Source organism: Saccoglossus kowalevskii, chromosome 4 (assembly GCF_978046115.1).
Source record: "Saccoglossus kowalevskii chromosome 4, keSacKowa6.1, whole genome shotgun sequence".
Lineage (NCBI taxonomy): Eukaryota > Metazoa > Hemichordata > Enteropneusta > Harrimaniidae > Saccoglossus > Saccoglossus kowalevskii.
In genome coordinates this window covers 22,414,728-22,432,100 of record NC_140644.1, presented here as the reverse complement: position 1 = coordinate 22,432,100, position 17,373 = coordinate 22,414,728, and the positions used below count along the sequence as shown (strand labels likewise).

Genomic DNA, 17,373 nt, shown 5'->3' with positions numbered 1-17,373 from the left:
AAATTGTGTTTGAAGCCTTTGGCATGTTACGGTAAGTCATATGTGTACTGTATTAAATACAACACCTACACATTTTTGCAAGGTATCCACGTTGTCAATAGCCGAACATTTCCAAGCAGTTCCGTAGCTTCAGTTGTGATTGAGTTTTCTAGTATCAAACAAGGACTATATTACATAATCAATAATCTATGTAAAGCATTTTCCATTCAGATTAGTCTGTGATACACAAAGCACTTATGAGTTGTTTTCTGAATAGGCATTAAGTCCTTTCCATTTTAATTTATTATAATCTGTTTTACTCAATAATGTTACCACAACGTCCAAGCGAACTTAGAAAATTATGTACTTCCCAGGTTAGTTGTGTTTAGCATGCTCCAGTAGAAGAATTCAAACAGTAATGCATGATGGGATTTATTGTAGATGGTTAATGAAATGGCGCAATGCAGCAGGTTTGTATAGTGTGTTGTAAGAGTGATATTCACCCATCCATGCCCTCCCCCCATAAGTGTAGTGGTCATTCCTTAAAGATTTCTGCAACTGATATTGATTAATGGATGTAGAAACTGTAAATCTAATTAGTGTTCTGTATGGGGTGACAGTAAGCCACCTATGTTAAGCATATTAAATTTCAGCTATGTGATAAATGTCATGTGATATTTAATAATCGACTGTCTTTCATAACACACTTGTTTAAGGCTAATTGTCAACAGTATTGTGTCTGGAATAGCTTCAAAATCGTTTTTAACTTCTAAAAATTTGTTTTAAATCCCTCATTTCGATACGTTCGTGGATATGATGCTCATAGTCATCATTTAGTACAATTTGTCGTGTGACACAAAATTTTAGTCATCATTATTGTCAACTTTTGTGACAATGACAGTCTTGGTAACTTCAAAACAATGACACTACTGTCTTCTATTGTATTTGAGGAAATGTAAAGAAACTTTTCTAAAACCGCTTATAGTGGGCGAACTTAAGTGCTGGTCTAATTGATTGTTGATGACTAATTCTGCTGTATAACTGATGGATAATCCTCATTGTGAATGTGTGAGTGTGTGCATATTTTTATCACAGGCATGCCGAAACATGATGCCCAACAAGAACTCCAAGCAGTCAGATCAACTTAAAATACTAAAAAGTAATTTGAGAAAAACAATTAGCTGAGAAAATTGATTGAAAAAAAATCTGTCCATGACTGTAGCTGTAAACTTGTTAATGATGAACTGCAATTGGCTGATATTGTTTACAAACGTGGAATGTCAGTAATTTGGAGTCTGTCAAACTTCCTTGATGAGCTCAGCAGTAAAAGCTGTGGAGCAGGGAGTGTTGATGGCAGGTCATGAAGGTCTCCAATAACATATACCATGGGTATAGATGGAGGAAAATTAAAATACTTGCAGTTAGCGTCTAACACCACCAACACGGTTGTTTTCTGTGCCTTCAAGGTATGGGCATATTCACAGTATTACTTTCTATCTTTCCATTTACATCTCTGTAACCCTGGGGGCTTTAACTCCTTCATGGGGTCTGAATCCCTATACATTATCTATAGTTTTGTAAGTGTTTGAGATACGCGTGTACACTTTGAACAATTATCTCACTGCGGTTCCATTTGGCGTCACTGTTTGTTCCAGCTACCTACTCTCATTCACTCTCGTATTCATAAGTTGATAAGTAATCCACCATTAACAATTAATGTTACTGTGAAATCAATTACCACATAGGTACCTATGTAAATTGCGATCCAGCTTTGAAAAAAAAGGCTCTGTGTGGTTAATATGGTTACCCGTAGTATATTATTCTTGTGTATTGGTCCCTCGAATACATTTTTTTTGCTAATTGTACATGTATACAAGTTTTTGTATTATTGTAATAAGAGAAAGCAGGTTATCAAAATAAGAAACCAATCCATATGTCTCGCAGTCTTTTATTTCGTACAGGTCCCAAGTTTATTTGTATTTATACCAGTTATACTGGATTTGTTTTACTAAAATCTCATCTCTTCAGAGACAAAGATTAAAATGTAAAAGCTTATTCTCTATAATAAGAAGTACGGGTTATAGTGTAAGCCGTTGAGTTTTTTGATGCATTTTGGTGATTTAAGGGTTTTAGAGATATTGCATGGTGCTCTTCACATCAAATGAACAATTTCAGTGTTCATTTTAAAGAACAAAGTTTATTCCATTTCTACTATGAGCAAGAACAATTCACGATATGGAGAAACACATTTAACAGACATGTGATAGACATGTGATAGACATGTGATAGATATGTGATAGACATGCATTATTTCATGCTGGATGTTCATAGTTTGACAATAAGTTGTTCACAATAAATTACATTTTCTTTTCAAATTCGTGCGAAATGTGTGAAATGATAAGCGATAAGACTTTCATACATCATATTGACTTTTAACCCCATTGTACGCAAACACTGATCGGTTCGATATGTGCGAATGACGAATTTGCAGCGGCCCCATTTCACAGAATGGAATATTTAAGGGAACTCGGAAAAGGTAAATTGTTCAATCAGCACAGCTAATTGATTGTTTTGTCTTGTTATTTTAGTTTTCCCATTTTCACTGCTACAGAATTTTGTGAATTTCACTAACTTGTGAGATTTGTAAAAATGTCTCTCACAAAATGTAAGCAGTGAACAGTATTCAGCCCCAACAAATTATCCAAACTCAAGTCACTCAGACAAAACCATCTTCAAATCTGGGACTGAATTTAATGATGGGTATTATAACACATCCATCTTAATATATATGTATATATCTCTTAGAACTGTATTAGCTTAAAATATTACTGACATGTTCAAATATGTGATAATATTCAATCAGCAAAGTTCAAAAAGTGCTTTTGATAAGAATAATTAATCATTACTAGCATTCCAAAAAATGAAAGTTGCCGCCATTTGTGGTGGGTAATGAAAAAGATAACATGGAAGATACTAGGGACATTTGAAAGGGTTACCCACGATGCATGAGTGACGATGTAATCTCCTAAATACTGATAATGAATTTTATGTAAATTTAAAATTTGAAAATATGATGTTATCATTACTGAATGCACCAGACCACACATTATAGGAACACATGTTTTTAAGAGCATTTTAAACTGGCAAAACATTATGTATTCCAGTCCTAACAGATATTACCAATTTATTAGTCAGTTTTGTGGCTTTCTTTTTTTAACCAAAAATTAACATGTCAATTTTTTTTTTGCAATGACTAATATGTATTGGCAAATTGGATATTAGGTATATCTCTACTGACTCAGAAATGACGTCATTTGAGAGGACATCTTTATTGACAAGACTGGCAGGGCATGATGCAATTTGGAATGAGAGGAAGCTCTTGCAGGTGGCTTATTAATTAGTATGATTTCTGAAATGAACAAGCATCAGATGTAATTCCAGGTGCTTGGTTGTTAATAAAGTTCATATTTTATTAATCAGGTTACCGGGGTAATCCATTTATCCTCTGTTATTATATTTTTGAACATAGAGGTCAAATTTTTTCACCATTAATACAATATTTTGTTCAATTTTGTTTAAGACCTGTTTAAGATTCATTAGATCTGAATAAAAACAGAAATTTTAGCAAAATACGTAAAGATGTGTAGTTTTCCTGACAGAATAAATTATTTTCGATGGAATAATGATTATGTAATAATTGCCAATTTCATGTATCAGCCTTTGGTGTATTGCAAGCATTTTATATATTTCAGTCAGGAAAAAATTGTGTTTATTCTAGCTTGTTGTATTTCTTAAATTAAAACTTTTGCTTAACCTTTGACACTGAGGGTATTGTCTCAATATGTTACACTTGATCTCACCCCAGTTCACTTTGTTTTCTTAATGCCTGGTTCAGGCAATGTTCAATGCTCAGTCAATTGAAATTGTATCAAATATGGAAAACAAATTGGCTTTAAAAGTTTGAGTGAAAGAAATCATTGGACACAATTGTGTACATTGTTTACACTATTACTCGTTGCGATTATAGTCAATTACATAAAGCTGCTATGTAATGTAGACTTATTGCACTCTAATAGTTACCAACATGAGATTATTCAATGTTAGTTCTATATATCAGTATCAAACATAAGAAGCTGAAAACCCTGCTTTCCCAATCGTCAGTGGCGGGCAATACACTGCTTCAAAAGCATCAGTTTTAGCTCCTTGTACAGTTGTTGGCCATCTATTTTTTCTCCATTAACAAAGTTTAATTTGGGTTTGATTTCCCATGTTGCTTCAAGGGGATTACTTGTGTCGGCTCTGTGTTGTAATGTGTAATCAGGCGCACAGAAACACAATTTTTTCCCTCTTCAAGTATTATATGACTTTTCCCTCCCCTGGGGAGTTAGGTTTGAGGACAAAACTAATATTTGAGGTTGACTCACCTTGAATACATTCGTTGTTACAAATATTAAAAAATTATGCAATACCATATTTTCTCTATATTACATGTACAATGCCATTTGTATGGTCCATTTTTTTAAACACACCAACCATGTTTTGATCCATTGATCCGTTTTTATAAGCTGAAGATATGGCATGTATGGTACTTGTGTTGAGAATTGAGAATTTTCTATGTTTTTTCCTTCGTCTAAATTATGTGTACCATATTTCTTCTATTAGTAGCGCATATATTTATTTAAATAATTGGTATGCCTGTGGTCAAATATTTTCTCAAATTATACAATAAAATACAATGTTTGGTTGATGCGAGCTTCTATTTCAGCTAATACAGTATGTAGATCAAATCTGAATAATTTTTCCCGCCATTGTCATAGTGCAGCATTTTCCAAATTTGCCTGTATTTTTCTTTCAATTCTTTGTTAATTTTGAACCAAATAGACATAATATTGTATGCCCAACAGTTCTTAATCAAAATTGTTTAAAAATTATGAAAAAAAAAATATAGTAGACTTTTTTTGTGAAAGGTGGCAAAAGTTAGTTTGGCATTCAAAAGGTTAATTCATTTTCATAATGTTCCTTGTGATTTAGCAGGATGTGGGAGGATACTTTCACTTTAATCATTTCATATTTCTGGTTTTGTAGATAATGGTAACTATTGTGTCTGAATTATTAATATTATAACATATTTCACACTTTGTCAAATTTGGTATTACTACTAGGTGCTATTTATACTGCCTTTATCTACAGAGGGACAGTGTTGCTATGCAGGGCAGTGTGTTGCTATGCAGGGCAGTGTGTTGCTATGCAGGGCAGTGTACAGCTGAATGTTTACATTTGAATGATATTTGTGTTATTGCATGACAATAAGCTCTATTGTTTGCTTGGAGTCCCTGTCCACGTCTAATTTGCATAATCATGTACTAGTATTTTTATTGGCTTAACAAAAAGTTCTATTGTTTGATGGAATCCCTGTCCACATCTAATTTCCATAATCATCATGTACTAGTATTTTTGTTTGCATGACAAAAAGCTCCATTGTTTGCTTGGAATCCCTGTCTACATCTAATTTGCATAATCATCATGTACTAGTATTTTTATTGGCTTGACAAAAAGCTCTATTGTTTGCTTGGAATCCCTGTCTACATCTAATTTGCATAATCATCATGTATGCTATTTGCATGACAGTAAGCTCTATTGTTGTCATGGGAGTTTCATTCCTCAGATCTGGGAAAACCAGCATGCTTGGATACCAGGGGAGTTTGTTGTAAACCAATGCATTTATATAGACTGCTGCTTCCTATTTTGACTATAGACAGACAAGACAGTTGTAAAGTCTTTGAATAAAACTGCTTTCAATACGTACAGTTCACATTTATTGAATTACTGCTTGGGTGGGGATGAGCTAGGGTAGTAGGGTAGACCATGGATGTACTGCTACGTCTATAGGTGGACATACAGCATAATAAATAAACAAATGTTAATAGAATTGATAGTTATAACTGGTTGACAACCTATTTCATGTTTAATTCAAAATTCAACACAAGTAGCTAGTGTGTACATGATGTATATATATATATATATATATATATACAATCATATCAATAGTTGTGGTTGCAGTGTGGGTGCATAGAACTCAAGTTTACAATGTATTTCCATCCAATCTACATGTACCAATACCAAACACAAATGTGGAGTTTTATGTTTTGTGAGATATGTATCTAACTGTTTCCTATTCATTGTGTATCAGTTTCTTTTTTAACGACTCTGATGGGGTGACTTTATGGGGTCTGCCTATCTTATTACAGGATTGCTGTCTGGATTTGATGCTGTATTGTGTTCAATCATTAATTTCTCACACTGTAATTGGTTTAGTCTGTATAGATGTGCATGACTCATTGAATAAAGAAAAGCAAAATTATATTTATTATTCTAGAGTTTTAGAAAGGCTGCCATTTTACTTTCATAATGCACCTTACCTCACCTTCCTGATTTGTTTTAAAGACTAAAGGATACTCAATCTGAATCTATGATGTCATAATTTGTATCCATGACAACATATTATGTATCCATGACAACATGTGTATCCATGGTGTCATGATTTGTATCCATGACAACATGTGTTTCTATATCATAATTTGTATCCATGACAACATAATATGTATCAATGATGTCATTATTTGTATCTATATCAACATAATTCATATCCGTGATGAAATTTTTGTTGATATCATAATTTGTTTCTTGCTTTATTACTGAAACTCGTGTGACTTGATATTTTGTCATTTTAAGTACTAGTATTTTTGATTTCAATTTCAATTATACATTGCCCCTCTACTCTCTCCAAACAAAAAATGAAAACAAACATTATCACATTGTGCTCTATCAGAAGCACATCTCCAGTAGAAGTGCATACTTGTATAAATAAAAAATACATATATTGCAAATATGTGTTGACCACAGACCTCTGTTGTCATAAGTGCATGTGCTTTTAATAAAGCAAATACGGTAACTTGGAAGTCAATACAGTTTTGAGAAATCATAGGCCAAAAAAAGAAGGTCTTGCTTCTTGTCATCAAGGGTGCAGTTTGTAACCTGTTCCTGACTAATCATTTTTCCTTTAATTTTGTAAAGTGTGCCATGTACGAGCGGATTGGAAAGTTTTTGTTTTTAGTTTCAGAGGATATTTTGTTGATCCTAATAAACCAATGCATGCATGTATTCAAAAGTGTTATTAAGTAAAAATTAAACATTAGGCTATATAATATTGTTGTGGTATTAAGTAATTGAATTTGAAAAAGTTCCTTTAATAGTTGTTTGTTGTAATTTGATTGGTTTTAATCAAAACTAATAAATTTTAACTCTATTATGGTGACTGAGTATGAGTATGTGTCGCTTTCAAAAACAAGGACCTGACCATCTAATTATAAATTAAACAATATATATACAATTTAAAAAACAAAATGATTCTGCTAACAATAATCCAGTCATTAAGACCATTTTGATTTTATTGATACTTTTTTGGAACAAACTATTTTCAAAATTATATATTCAACCAGCTAACAAACAAACTTTGAAATTTCAAAAATGAAACTTTTGCCATTGATTTAATAGTTTCCAAAAGAATAACAGGGACATTTATATGTCGGCAATACAAACGTCACAATGTATTCTATCAAAATTTCATAATTTTATTTTTCCACAAAGTCGTAATATCCCCACAATCTGTAACATGGTGAACTAAAACTGTCATTTGCTCTCTTTACCGAGGAGGGTGCTTGGGTAATCGCCCACCCCTAAAAAATCATGATCACGCAGTCGAGTATGGTATTTGTAAAATGGGTTTTATTCTTGCCAGAAACATTAAAATCTTGAGCAAATTACTGTGACTGTGACGATTCACGAATTGACTTTAAGAGCGTTGTCCCACTAATCACCTTAAACAATAAACATTTCCATGTTAATAATTCTACTGTATTATATTTGCAATTTTGTTTTGTTCTACCACAAAGCAAGGTCACTATAGTTTAACTATGTTTTGGTCAGCCACATAGCATGGTAATCATAGTTTCAATATAATTATTCTACCACATAGCAAGATAAACATAGTTTCAATATGGTTAATCTGCCACATAGCAAGGTCACCATGGTTTCAATATGTTTAATCTGCCACATAGCAAGGTCACCATAGTTTCAATATTTTTAATCTGTGGCCATCTGTCACATAGCAAGCTCACTATAGTTTTCATATGTTTATTCTACTACATAGCTAGTTCACCCTAGTTTCAATGTTTAATCTGCCACATAGCAAGGTCACAATTGTTTCACCATACTCAATTTTTACTTTTCAGTAAAACCAGTTTTCTGAGATTTATTCTTCTTAATTGATGATGATACAGAACTTGAACTTATGCAATTCCAAGGCCAACATTTCTGAAATTGTGAACGAATTATTTTGTATTCAACTAATGTATCTAGGTAATTGACCTCATGAATATTGAGCCCTGATTATGTTATCTCTGTCAGTGTTCTGAAATCCAATAATAGGAACTTTATCCTATGATTTACCTTCCCAGAATTCATTGCAACATTATAGCCATTACTGTCCCATCACTATGTACAGTACAGTTCTCGCGGAAGCTTTGGCTTCACTTCAGCTTCACCTTCGCTTCAGCGTCGCATCATTATGGCATTGTTACGGCTTCAGCATCGCGTCAATGTCGCGACATTAAAAAGTTAGGCGGTTATCGCTTTGCTTCATTGTGGCCTCATTATGGCGACAATGTGGCATCAGCATCGCTTCATCAAACAAAGAAGTACAGAACTCATTTCGCCCAACCTCTCGCCCGCTTCCGCTTTTCAATCGCTCGCTTTTGCGACCGCTTGTTGAATTTCCGCTTTATTTTCGACTGCAAAAATTTGGACTACTAACAATTTTCTGGTTTTCATATATCACGGTTACTAGTTTAGTAACCGTTTACGATTTGTATAATTATTGTTATTTCCCCCAAGGAGAACACAAGCCGAAGGACCATGAAGCTAAATAGAAGTCCCACGCATGGACTGAGTGAAAGAAAATATTTCTAAGGCTAAAATAACACCTAATATCTCTTTGTGTATTTGTCAATTTTGCATATATTTGTCGTAACAGTATGTTCGTAAATATCTGGAAAAATCTCGTCTTTCGTTAATAATTTCATTTGTTTGAAATGTCTACCGACCGTGTCCCAATAATTTGTTTGGAATATCGATCCCCGTTGGTTTCTCCAAACGGTCCCGACGTCCATTATTCAACACAATCAGCATTTATTTATCGTAATTCATGGGGATCATGTCCCGTAATTTGCGGGCTGTAAAACCAAATAATTAAACATGTACTATTTATTATATATATTTTTTCACCTCGTGAAACTACAACACAGCGTAGAGTTGTCGCGGTGAAACAGTCGCCTTGAAATCGATGGAACTTCAATTATCCATTCCTCGCCTTGAAATAAAATTTAAAAAAATTCGAAGAGCATCGGGGATATATTATTAACCAGTCTTACCAATCGCTAGCTTTATTTTATTCAAATCCATCAAATTCATGAGTTTTTCGACATTTGTTGGCAACTTCCGTGCTAAAAATGGTTGAAAATGTGGGTGTGGTTCTCTCGCAAAATCCCGTTGATAATACGGACAAATATGGTTCTGTGACCCAGGTCGTGCTCCGATCAGGTGACTTTCAGCAAATCAATGATGTTGTAACAAAGCATATTTGACGCTAATTGAAGGGTCGTCGTACTGTCCAATCTCCGGCATCGATTCACTGTGCTGTGACAGGCTTCACAATCATTCACTGAAAAACATCGGTATATTTTGACAAACGGCTGGGATTTGACCTCAGTTCAAAAAAAGAAAAAAGAAAAACTGGGCGGAGATACAAATCAGTTTTGCAAGTTGGGAAATAAGGTAAACCAGATTGGGGTTGATGATATTCAGTATCGAAGGACTTCCGTGTGTATAATGAGTTTCAAATTGTTCATCGACTGGTCATATTTACGGCTACAACTAAATGAACACTTTTTTTCTGAAGCCCAATAAATTATTTTTTTGTGAGAAATACTTTTAAAGTATATATAGATCGAGCTCAGGTCACTGATCGTGACTTAATTTTGAAAATTGGATGTAAAGTTTTATCAGACCGACGCCACTCCAACCATCCAATCATAGTTGGAAATGTACGCACTTGTTTTGGAACTTTGTATCAAGATGGCAGGCGACAACGCCAGGCGGCGTTTGCGTGTTTTGCATGTATTAGTAGTCCGGGCATGGGATCAGACTCAGCTAAAACTAAACGAAACACAGAAAAATACCACCAAAATGAGGAATCTGAATCTGTTCTCTTACCAGCAAATAAAATGAACGAAAATAAGGTAATTTTATAACAAGAACAGTTTCATTTCGTATAGCAAATTGTGTTGTTTCCGAACGACGATTGCATCGTGCGATTTAAATTTATCACGATTTTCCTTCCAGTCAATATGACACTCGTCACCTTGCAGAATGCAATGTACTTCACATTGGTTTTTGGTACCCAATACTCGCAACATTAAATAATTAAACAAGATATCTTTTTAAAATGTCATTTTACTCTTGGTCATATTATTTTATTCCCCTTACCGCTTTGAATTTCAAATCGATTACATATCGAACTTCTGTACATGTGTTTTTTCTCTACTGCCTTTCCATGTGAAAATAATGAGGTCATACTCATGTCACAATACGTTGAAGCTGATGCCATGTTGATGCCATGAGACTGCGAAGCTGAGGCCACGATGATGCCACAAAATAAGAGAGGCGAACACAGCTTCAATTTTCAATGACGCGAAGCTGATGCCACAATGATGCGATGCTGAGGAGACAATGGAAGCCATGCATATGCGACAATGATGCCACAAAAGCCAAAGCTTCCGCGAGAACTGTACTGTAGCATGGTCACCATAGTTTCAATATGGTTAATCTGCCACATAGCAAGATAAACATAGTTTCAATATGGTTAATCTGCCACATAGCAAGGTCACCATAGTTTCAATATTTTTAATCTGTGGCCATCTGTCACATAGCAAGCTCACTATAGTTTTCATATGTTTATTCTACTACATAGCTAGTTCACCCTAGTTTCAATGTTTAATCTGCCACATAGCAAGGTCACAATTGTTTCACCATACTCAATTTTTACTTTTCAGTAAAACCAGTTTTCTGAGATTTATTCTTCTTAATTGATGATGATACAGAACTTGAACTTATGCAATTCCAAGGCCAACATTTCTGAAATTGTGAACGAATTATTTTGTATTCAACTAATGTATCTAGGTAATTGACCTCATGAATATTGAGCCCTGATCATGTTATCTCTCTCAGTGTTCTGAAATCCAATAATAGGAACTTTATCCTATGATTTACCTTCCCAGAATTCATTGCAACATTATAGCCATTACTGTCCCATCACTACCAGCCGTACAATAGTCAACAATTTTTTTTTTCTCTCGAAATGGATTATGAGTGTTAACGATAGTCTAGTAGACTGGAGTCAACTTTCCCATACTATTGTACTTACGCAGGATATTAAAACGATAAAGCAGCCGGGGAGTCGTGAGAGACTGCCTAATTAATGATTTATTTATTCTTTTTAGCTGCAGCGACCTAAAAAAACTTCAGAGCTAATTGAAATTGATTGATCTCTTGGTATTCGAGGATTTCACAATTACTGTCAAAACAGGGATTATTTAATCACATTTACATTAGTGTGTAGGGCTTTTAATGGCAGGTCAAAGGATAGGTTGTTTCAAATAAATCAAATTTCTATTATATATGTACCCATACACTGTATGTATACCATGAAACAAAAAAAAATTTACTTTTCTTGTGTGTATAAAAATACACATAAAACAAAAAATGCATTCGCTGTATCACCTGGAATATCAAAATATGACTTGTGCTGCCACTAATAGAAGAAATCTGTATAAATCAAACCCTCTGTAAACTGAACACCTGTGTAAAGTGAACAATTTACTGAGTCTCTTATGTGTTCAGTTTAGACAGGTTTTAGTGTAAGACCTCTATAAGCTGAACACCTCTGTAAACTGAACAATTTTCCCAGTCCCATTGGAGTTCAGTTTAGACAGGTTTCATTTAAGACCTCTATTCACTAAACACCTCTGTAAACTGAACCATTTTTCTCAGTTGAGACCTCTATAACAGTTTGTTGTACAAATAATATAGGGATTAGAATAGACATTTGGCTCAGACAATTTTCCATTTTACGTGGACTGTCCAGTTGAATTTGACAAGAAACAAAGTTGTTTATTGCTGTCTAGATAATGCCTCAATTGATGACAGGGTGGGTGAAATCACATTATAAAAATGTTCTATGTATTAAAAGTGCCTTTTTAATAATGGTTATGTTTTTTATTGAAAATTCAAATTAAGAACCACTTATAAAAATTAGCTAACCATCTCTATTTACAAATTACGTGACATCTGACTATACTTTGTTACAGGTGTTACATGTAATTGTAATGTGATTGGTTCGATTACAGTTTCTATGGTAACTGAGCCTGTGTATGATGAGCCTATCTCTGCAAATCCATCCTCAATGGATATCTTCTAATAGTGCAAACATTTTACCAAGTTTTTGACAATATCAATATACAACATCTGTCGTATTATTTATGTCAGTATACTTTGTTTTTTGTTCATGGCTGACTTGTGAGATTGGGAGTCATACCACGAGCTGGTCATCAATCAGACTACAATGGATAAACTCTGACATTGCATCTGTCAACTAAATGTTTTCCCAGCTTTTGTTAAAATGGTGACTAATTCTGAAGATGCACATCTCTTTGTATACCATAATTTATTTTATTTTATACACTGATTGCAGTTTGAGTTTGTATGTGCGTGATATTAGTACTGTGTTTGGCTTTGCGTTTCTCAAAAAACTTAACTCACCTGAATATATCTACAATGTATATCTGCATGACTTACCCTCTGTGCACTGCCAATTGAACTACTACATGTACTTTATAAGACAGCTTTCTGTTAAATCATTGAATAAACATGTGTTTTCAAATGTTTTGTCCAAATTCAGTGTCCCTTTTATCAAAAAATTTAAAACAGTTTGATGAAGATGCGATAGACATATAGAATGTCAATTAATTGTGACCCACAGATACATTAATTATGGGATCTTTTAATATTTACCTGAATTTTTTTTTACTTACAGCTCTATTGTAAAAAAAAAAAACATTCCAACATAATATAAATGAAATAACATCGAAGTAGAAAAATTTGGGATGGATAATAAAGGAAAAAGCAAAATCTCGGGAGTGAGATCACGACGTGAACGCCAAGCACAAGCTAGATGCAGTAACTCATCAGCAGACGAAGATCAAGGGGATCTCCACTTGCCGGTTAGCGCTGCCGCTCCACCACCAGGAACTTCATACAGCTCAGATGAAACACTGAAGGCTTATGAGTGTGAAGCTAAAGGTACCATGAGAAGTGTCAGATTTCCTCCTGATGATGACTATGCTGAAGGTAATTACAAATTTTATTTAGAACTGTTGCAAATAAATATTTACATACTGCATCCCTTATTAGGAGGTGATATTTGCATTAAAAAAACGATTTAGAAGTGTTGCAAATAAATATTTACATACTGCATCCCTTATTAGGAGGTGATATTTGCATAGATACCTTATTTACAATCATACCATGTGTATTCTGATACATTTGTCCTCAACAGATTAGCATGTAAATGGCCATGCTTGCTGGGAATCAAATTTAGGGAATTAAGAGAATAAAAAGTAAACCGAGTTTAGAGATTCAAGTCACACTTCACGGTAATTAGTAGATGTAATAAAAGAGAGGAACCTGGACGCAAAGGGTAATCCCTCGCTGACAGCCATGACTTCTCTAAAAAAAAAAACATTGAATGGAATTTTTATGCATGGGATCGTCTGGCACCCATTAGAATTTCAGCAGTGTTGTATTTTTACATTAAGTGGAACCTAAGTCGCTGTCAGTAATTCCCATGCTAGTTTTTATCTGACTTTACTGTGAAAGAGATAGCAGTAGTTAGTTAGAAGGAAAAAAAAACTACGGATAGAAAAACCTGCACTGACTGATGACAACGTTGAATGCTTTGACAGCTTTAGTTCATTCTATGATCTTCTGATAAGGTGTAAAGATCAAACATTTTCTCTTTTATTCTGTCATTCTAAGTTCCGAGGCATTGATGATATAATACACTAAACATTGCGTAGTCATCTAGACTTGAGTTCTTTTGTGAGATTTGCATTCATTTTCACTGCTACATCTACAGGCATTGCTAACAGCATCGATATGAAAAGAATATTTTTAAAAATCATATTATAGTAATCTTGCTAGTCAAGTGTGGATTTTAATGCGCTTAAACTCGTTGAAAATTCAGTGGGTTCTGAGCCATTCAGTATGCGTCCTTGCTCAAACTATCTAATGTATATGATAATACATGTATGTTTTGTCATCCCTCTGAACAGCTGGTGCCTTCTATTGAATCAGTATGTCAATCTAAAAATACCAGCACTACTGGAGTAATGCATTGAATCAAAATAGTTTATATTCAATATTTTGGTGGGGGGGGGGGTTCTGTTTCTTGTCACGTGGTACAAATACAAAACACTATTTAAATTCAGATATTAATGAGTATTACTATACCTATCCGATTTATTATTTGATTACAAATTATAATTGTGATCAACGCCGAGAGCTACTCGTATTATTTTACGAGAGATTGTTCGCAGGTACTTTACTTTTATTAATTTCAGAGGGAGTTGCTTAAGGCCACATTGTCCATGTACCTAATGTGTTTCTAATATAGTGTCTACAATACTTGATAATGCTTTATTTCATCTTATACGCATGTAACTCATAATTCATATACACTAACCGATAGCTGGTTTTATTCATCTCGTATTTTAAAATTAATCCAGCTAAGAATTTGACATATGCATTAGTGTTTATTATACTATATCTGTCATAAATAAATTTGTTCTAAACTTGCTTCAGTCGAGGCGATTATTTTTTCTTTGCTGTAAATTAGTAGTGATGATTTTACTGCAAAATGTGGGTGTACACGTGTAATCTCATAACACCAATAAAATTTTTTTTTTTTAAGATCATGGCTTTCTCTAAAATAACATGATTGATGACATTCAAAAAGGCAATAATGATGATTTTTGTTGAATATTGGTCACAATTTGGAGAATAATAAAAAAATGTGTGCAGACTTTTGAATTACTAGTTATTTTTCTTTTAATTTCTCATCTCCATCAAATGAAGACTCAAAAAAAAAAAAACATTTTTAGATTGCATTGAATAATAATGCAGTTTGCACATATTCGCAGGGAATTATCAAAGCAAAATTTTCAACTGGTACTGAAATCTGAATAAAAAATAACACAAGTGACAGACCACAGAAATGGCAAAAAAATGTCACCTGGAAAATAGTAGTGAATATTGTGGAACAATACAGTGTTGCAAATTTGAGTAAAAAAAAAAATTACTTTTGGTAAATTTGATTCATGAAATTAAGTTGTCTACAGTTGGGTAGTCAGATCCAACTTTAATAACATGTGTGCAGCTGTGTCATCGACTACGGTACTGCCTAATATTTACTCTTAGTCAGAAATAACCATACCCTGACAAATTTTGATGAAAATATTAACAAAAATGAAGCTAATAAAATTATTCATCAATGCACGAAAAAAAAGATGTATTTTTATGAAAAAAAAATTGTGATGCATGGAAATTTTTTCACAATGTTTACCAGGGATTATTTTTTAAGAATTAATTGTTATCAGACTTTTTTGACAAAGTAAAGTAATAATTAGTATTTTATTACCTTGACGACCACCAAGGGACAAAAGTACAATGTATTATTCATAGAAGACATATTTTAGCATTAGTTTAGTATAAGGCCTGAGAGACAACTTCCTTTCTCACTGGAATATTTAACCCGCTATTGTGCAATAAAGATGAAACATCGAGGACTATCATCTGTTATTTTTGGCGACTGTCAAGTAAGACGAAAACTGTAGATTGATGTTGTTTTAAATATTTGATGTTATATCTTGAAGCATGTTTGTCATTTCTGGCTGTTCAGTTTAATTTTCTATGCATGGAGTAATTTTTCAGGTCCTGAATGATGATGTTGTCACGGTTTCAAATACTCTGCATGTATTTCATCTTATCTGTTATCCCTCTCTTCATTATCTTTTAGTTCATCTTCCCGTGCATCCTTTCATAGCCTGCTATCTCAAACTGCTTACCTTCCACGTCAAATGGCTGCATTTACGTTGATTTCTCAAATCATTGATTATGTACTTAGACGAGGAAACTCAGTCATGTAATGCCAAAAGTACATAATTTGTCTTTTCTTTTTTATTGCTGCACTCGAATCAATCACATATTGGCAGCACTGATTTATTGCATTCTCCCTCCCACCACTCGCAATCCCTCGGCTTTACCCATAAGTCACTTTGGTGTTTTCCCTCGGATTGTTTTCCGACTGTTCTGTTTCTGATAGCTACGGATTGCACCTTAACAGATGTGACACCTAATGAAGACACAGACCAGTGCTGTTACCACGACAATAGAGCCAGTTTCTTTAGCAACGCTTCAGAAGGGGACGTGGAAAGCGACGGGGATGGTATCAGTTCTGAACAGCTTCTAAAAGTTGTAGACAATTATTTAAAGGTAAGTTTTTGTTTTTTTTAAATGTTCTGTTCAATTGTTTGTTGGTTGTTTTGTGGTAAGAAGACAATTCCATTAGTTGAAAAAAATCAGAAAATGTATTCTGCTTGTATTATTTACAGTTCTATTAGGTAATTGCCAACCAAAATCCTGATGAATCTAAAGTATTTTCTTTTTATTTGTAAATTGTTTATTATCACATGTTGTTTTTTGGTGTAACTCCCCCATATTATGGTGACTGAATACGAGCAATGATCATGTTCACCAGCCTTCAAGTTTGCATCATTTTTTTGCCCAAAGGTGTGATTTTTGAGTGTAATTTATAATAGAAAACAACAGACCATTCAGTATTATATTTTAGTATCCACAAAATAATAGAAAACCGTATTTATAGAAAACAAATAATGGTTTTTCTTACATACCATGTAATTGCTTTTTACCGTGTCACGTTATTCCCATTAGAACTTAAACCTTTGAATATAATTCTTTTATTAGAAAAGTGTAATTTTTATTACCATTTGACGACTGAGCATAATGCAGATGAGGATTTCTAATCCCATTAAGTTCAGGAAGTATCTGAATGTGACCTCAAACTCCTATTGTTGCTATGTAAATACCCATAGCAACCAATCTGGAAAGCATTACAGTGGAGGAAGTATGCGACAGTGAACACTT

General features: G+C 33.8%; 1 long non-coding RNA gene across 2 annotated transcripts in view; it reads left to right on the top strand.

Annotated features, from left to right (window-relative positions):
• Positions 1-13,250, top strand: part of LOC146747194 (uncharacterized) — a 94,718-nt gene extending 81,468 nt beyond the window's left edge. For both annotated transcript variants that reach the window (XR_014929181.1, XR_014929180.1), the window contains one exon: positions 13,187-13,250. This is a non-coding gene — a long non-coding RNA (uncharacterized LOC146747194). The remainder of the gene's footprint in view (positions 1-13,186) is intronic.
• The last annotated feature ends 4,123 nt before the right edge of the window (positions 13,251-17,373 follow it).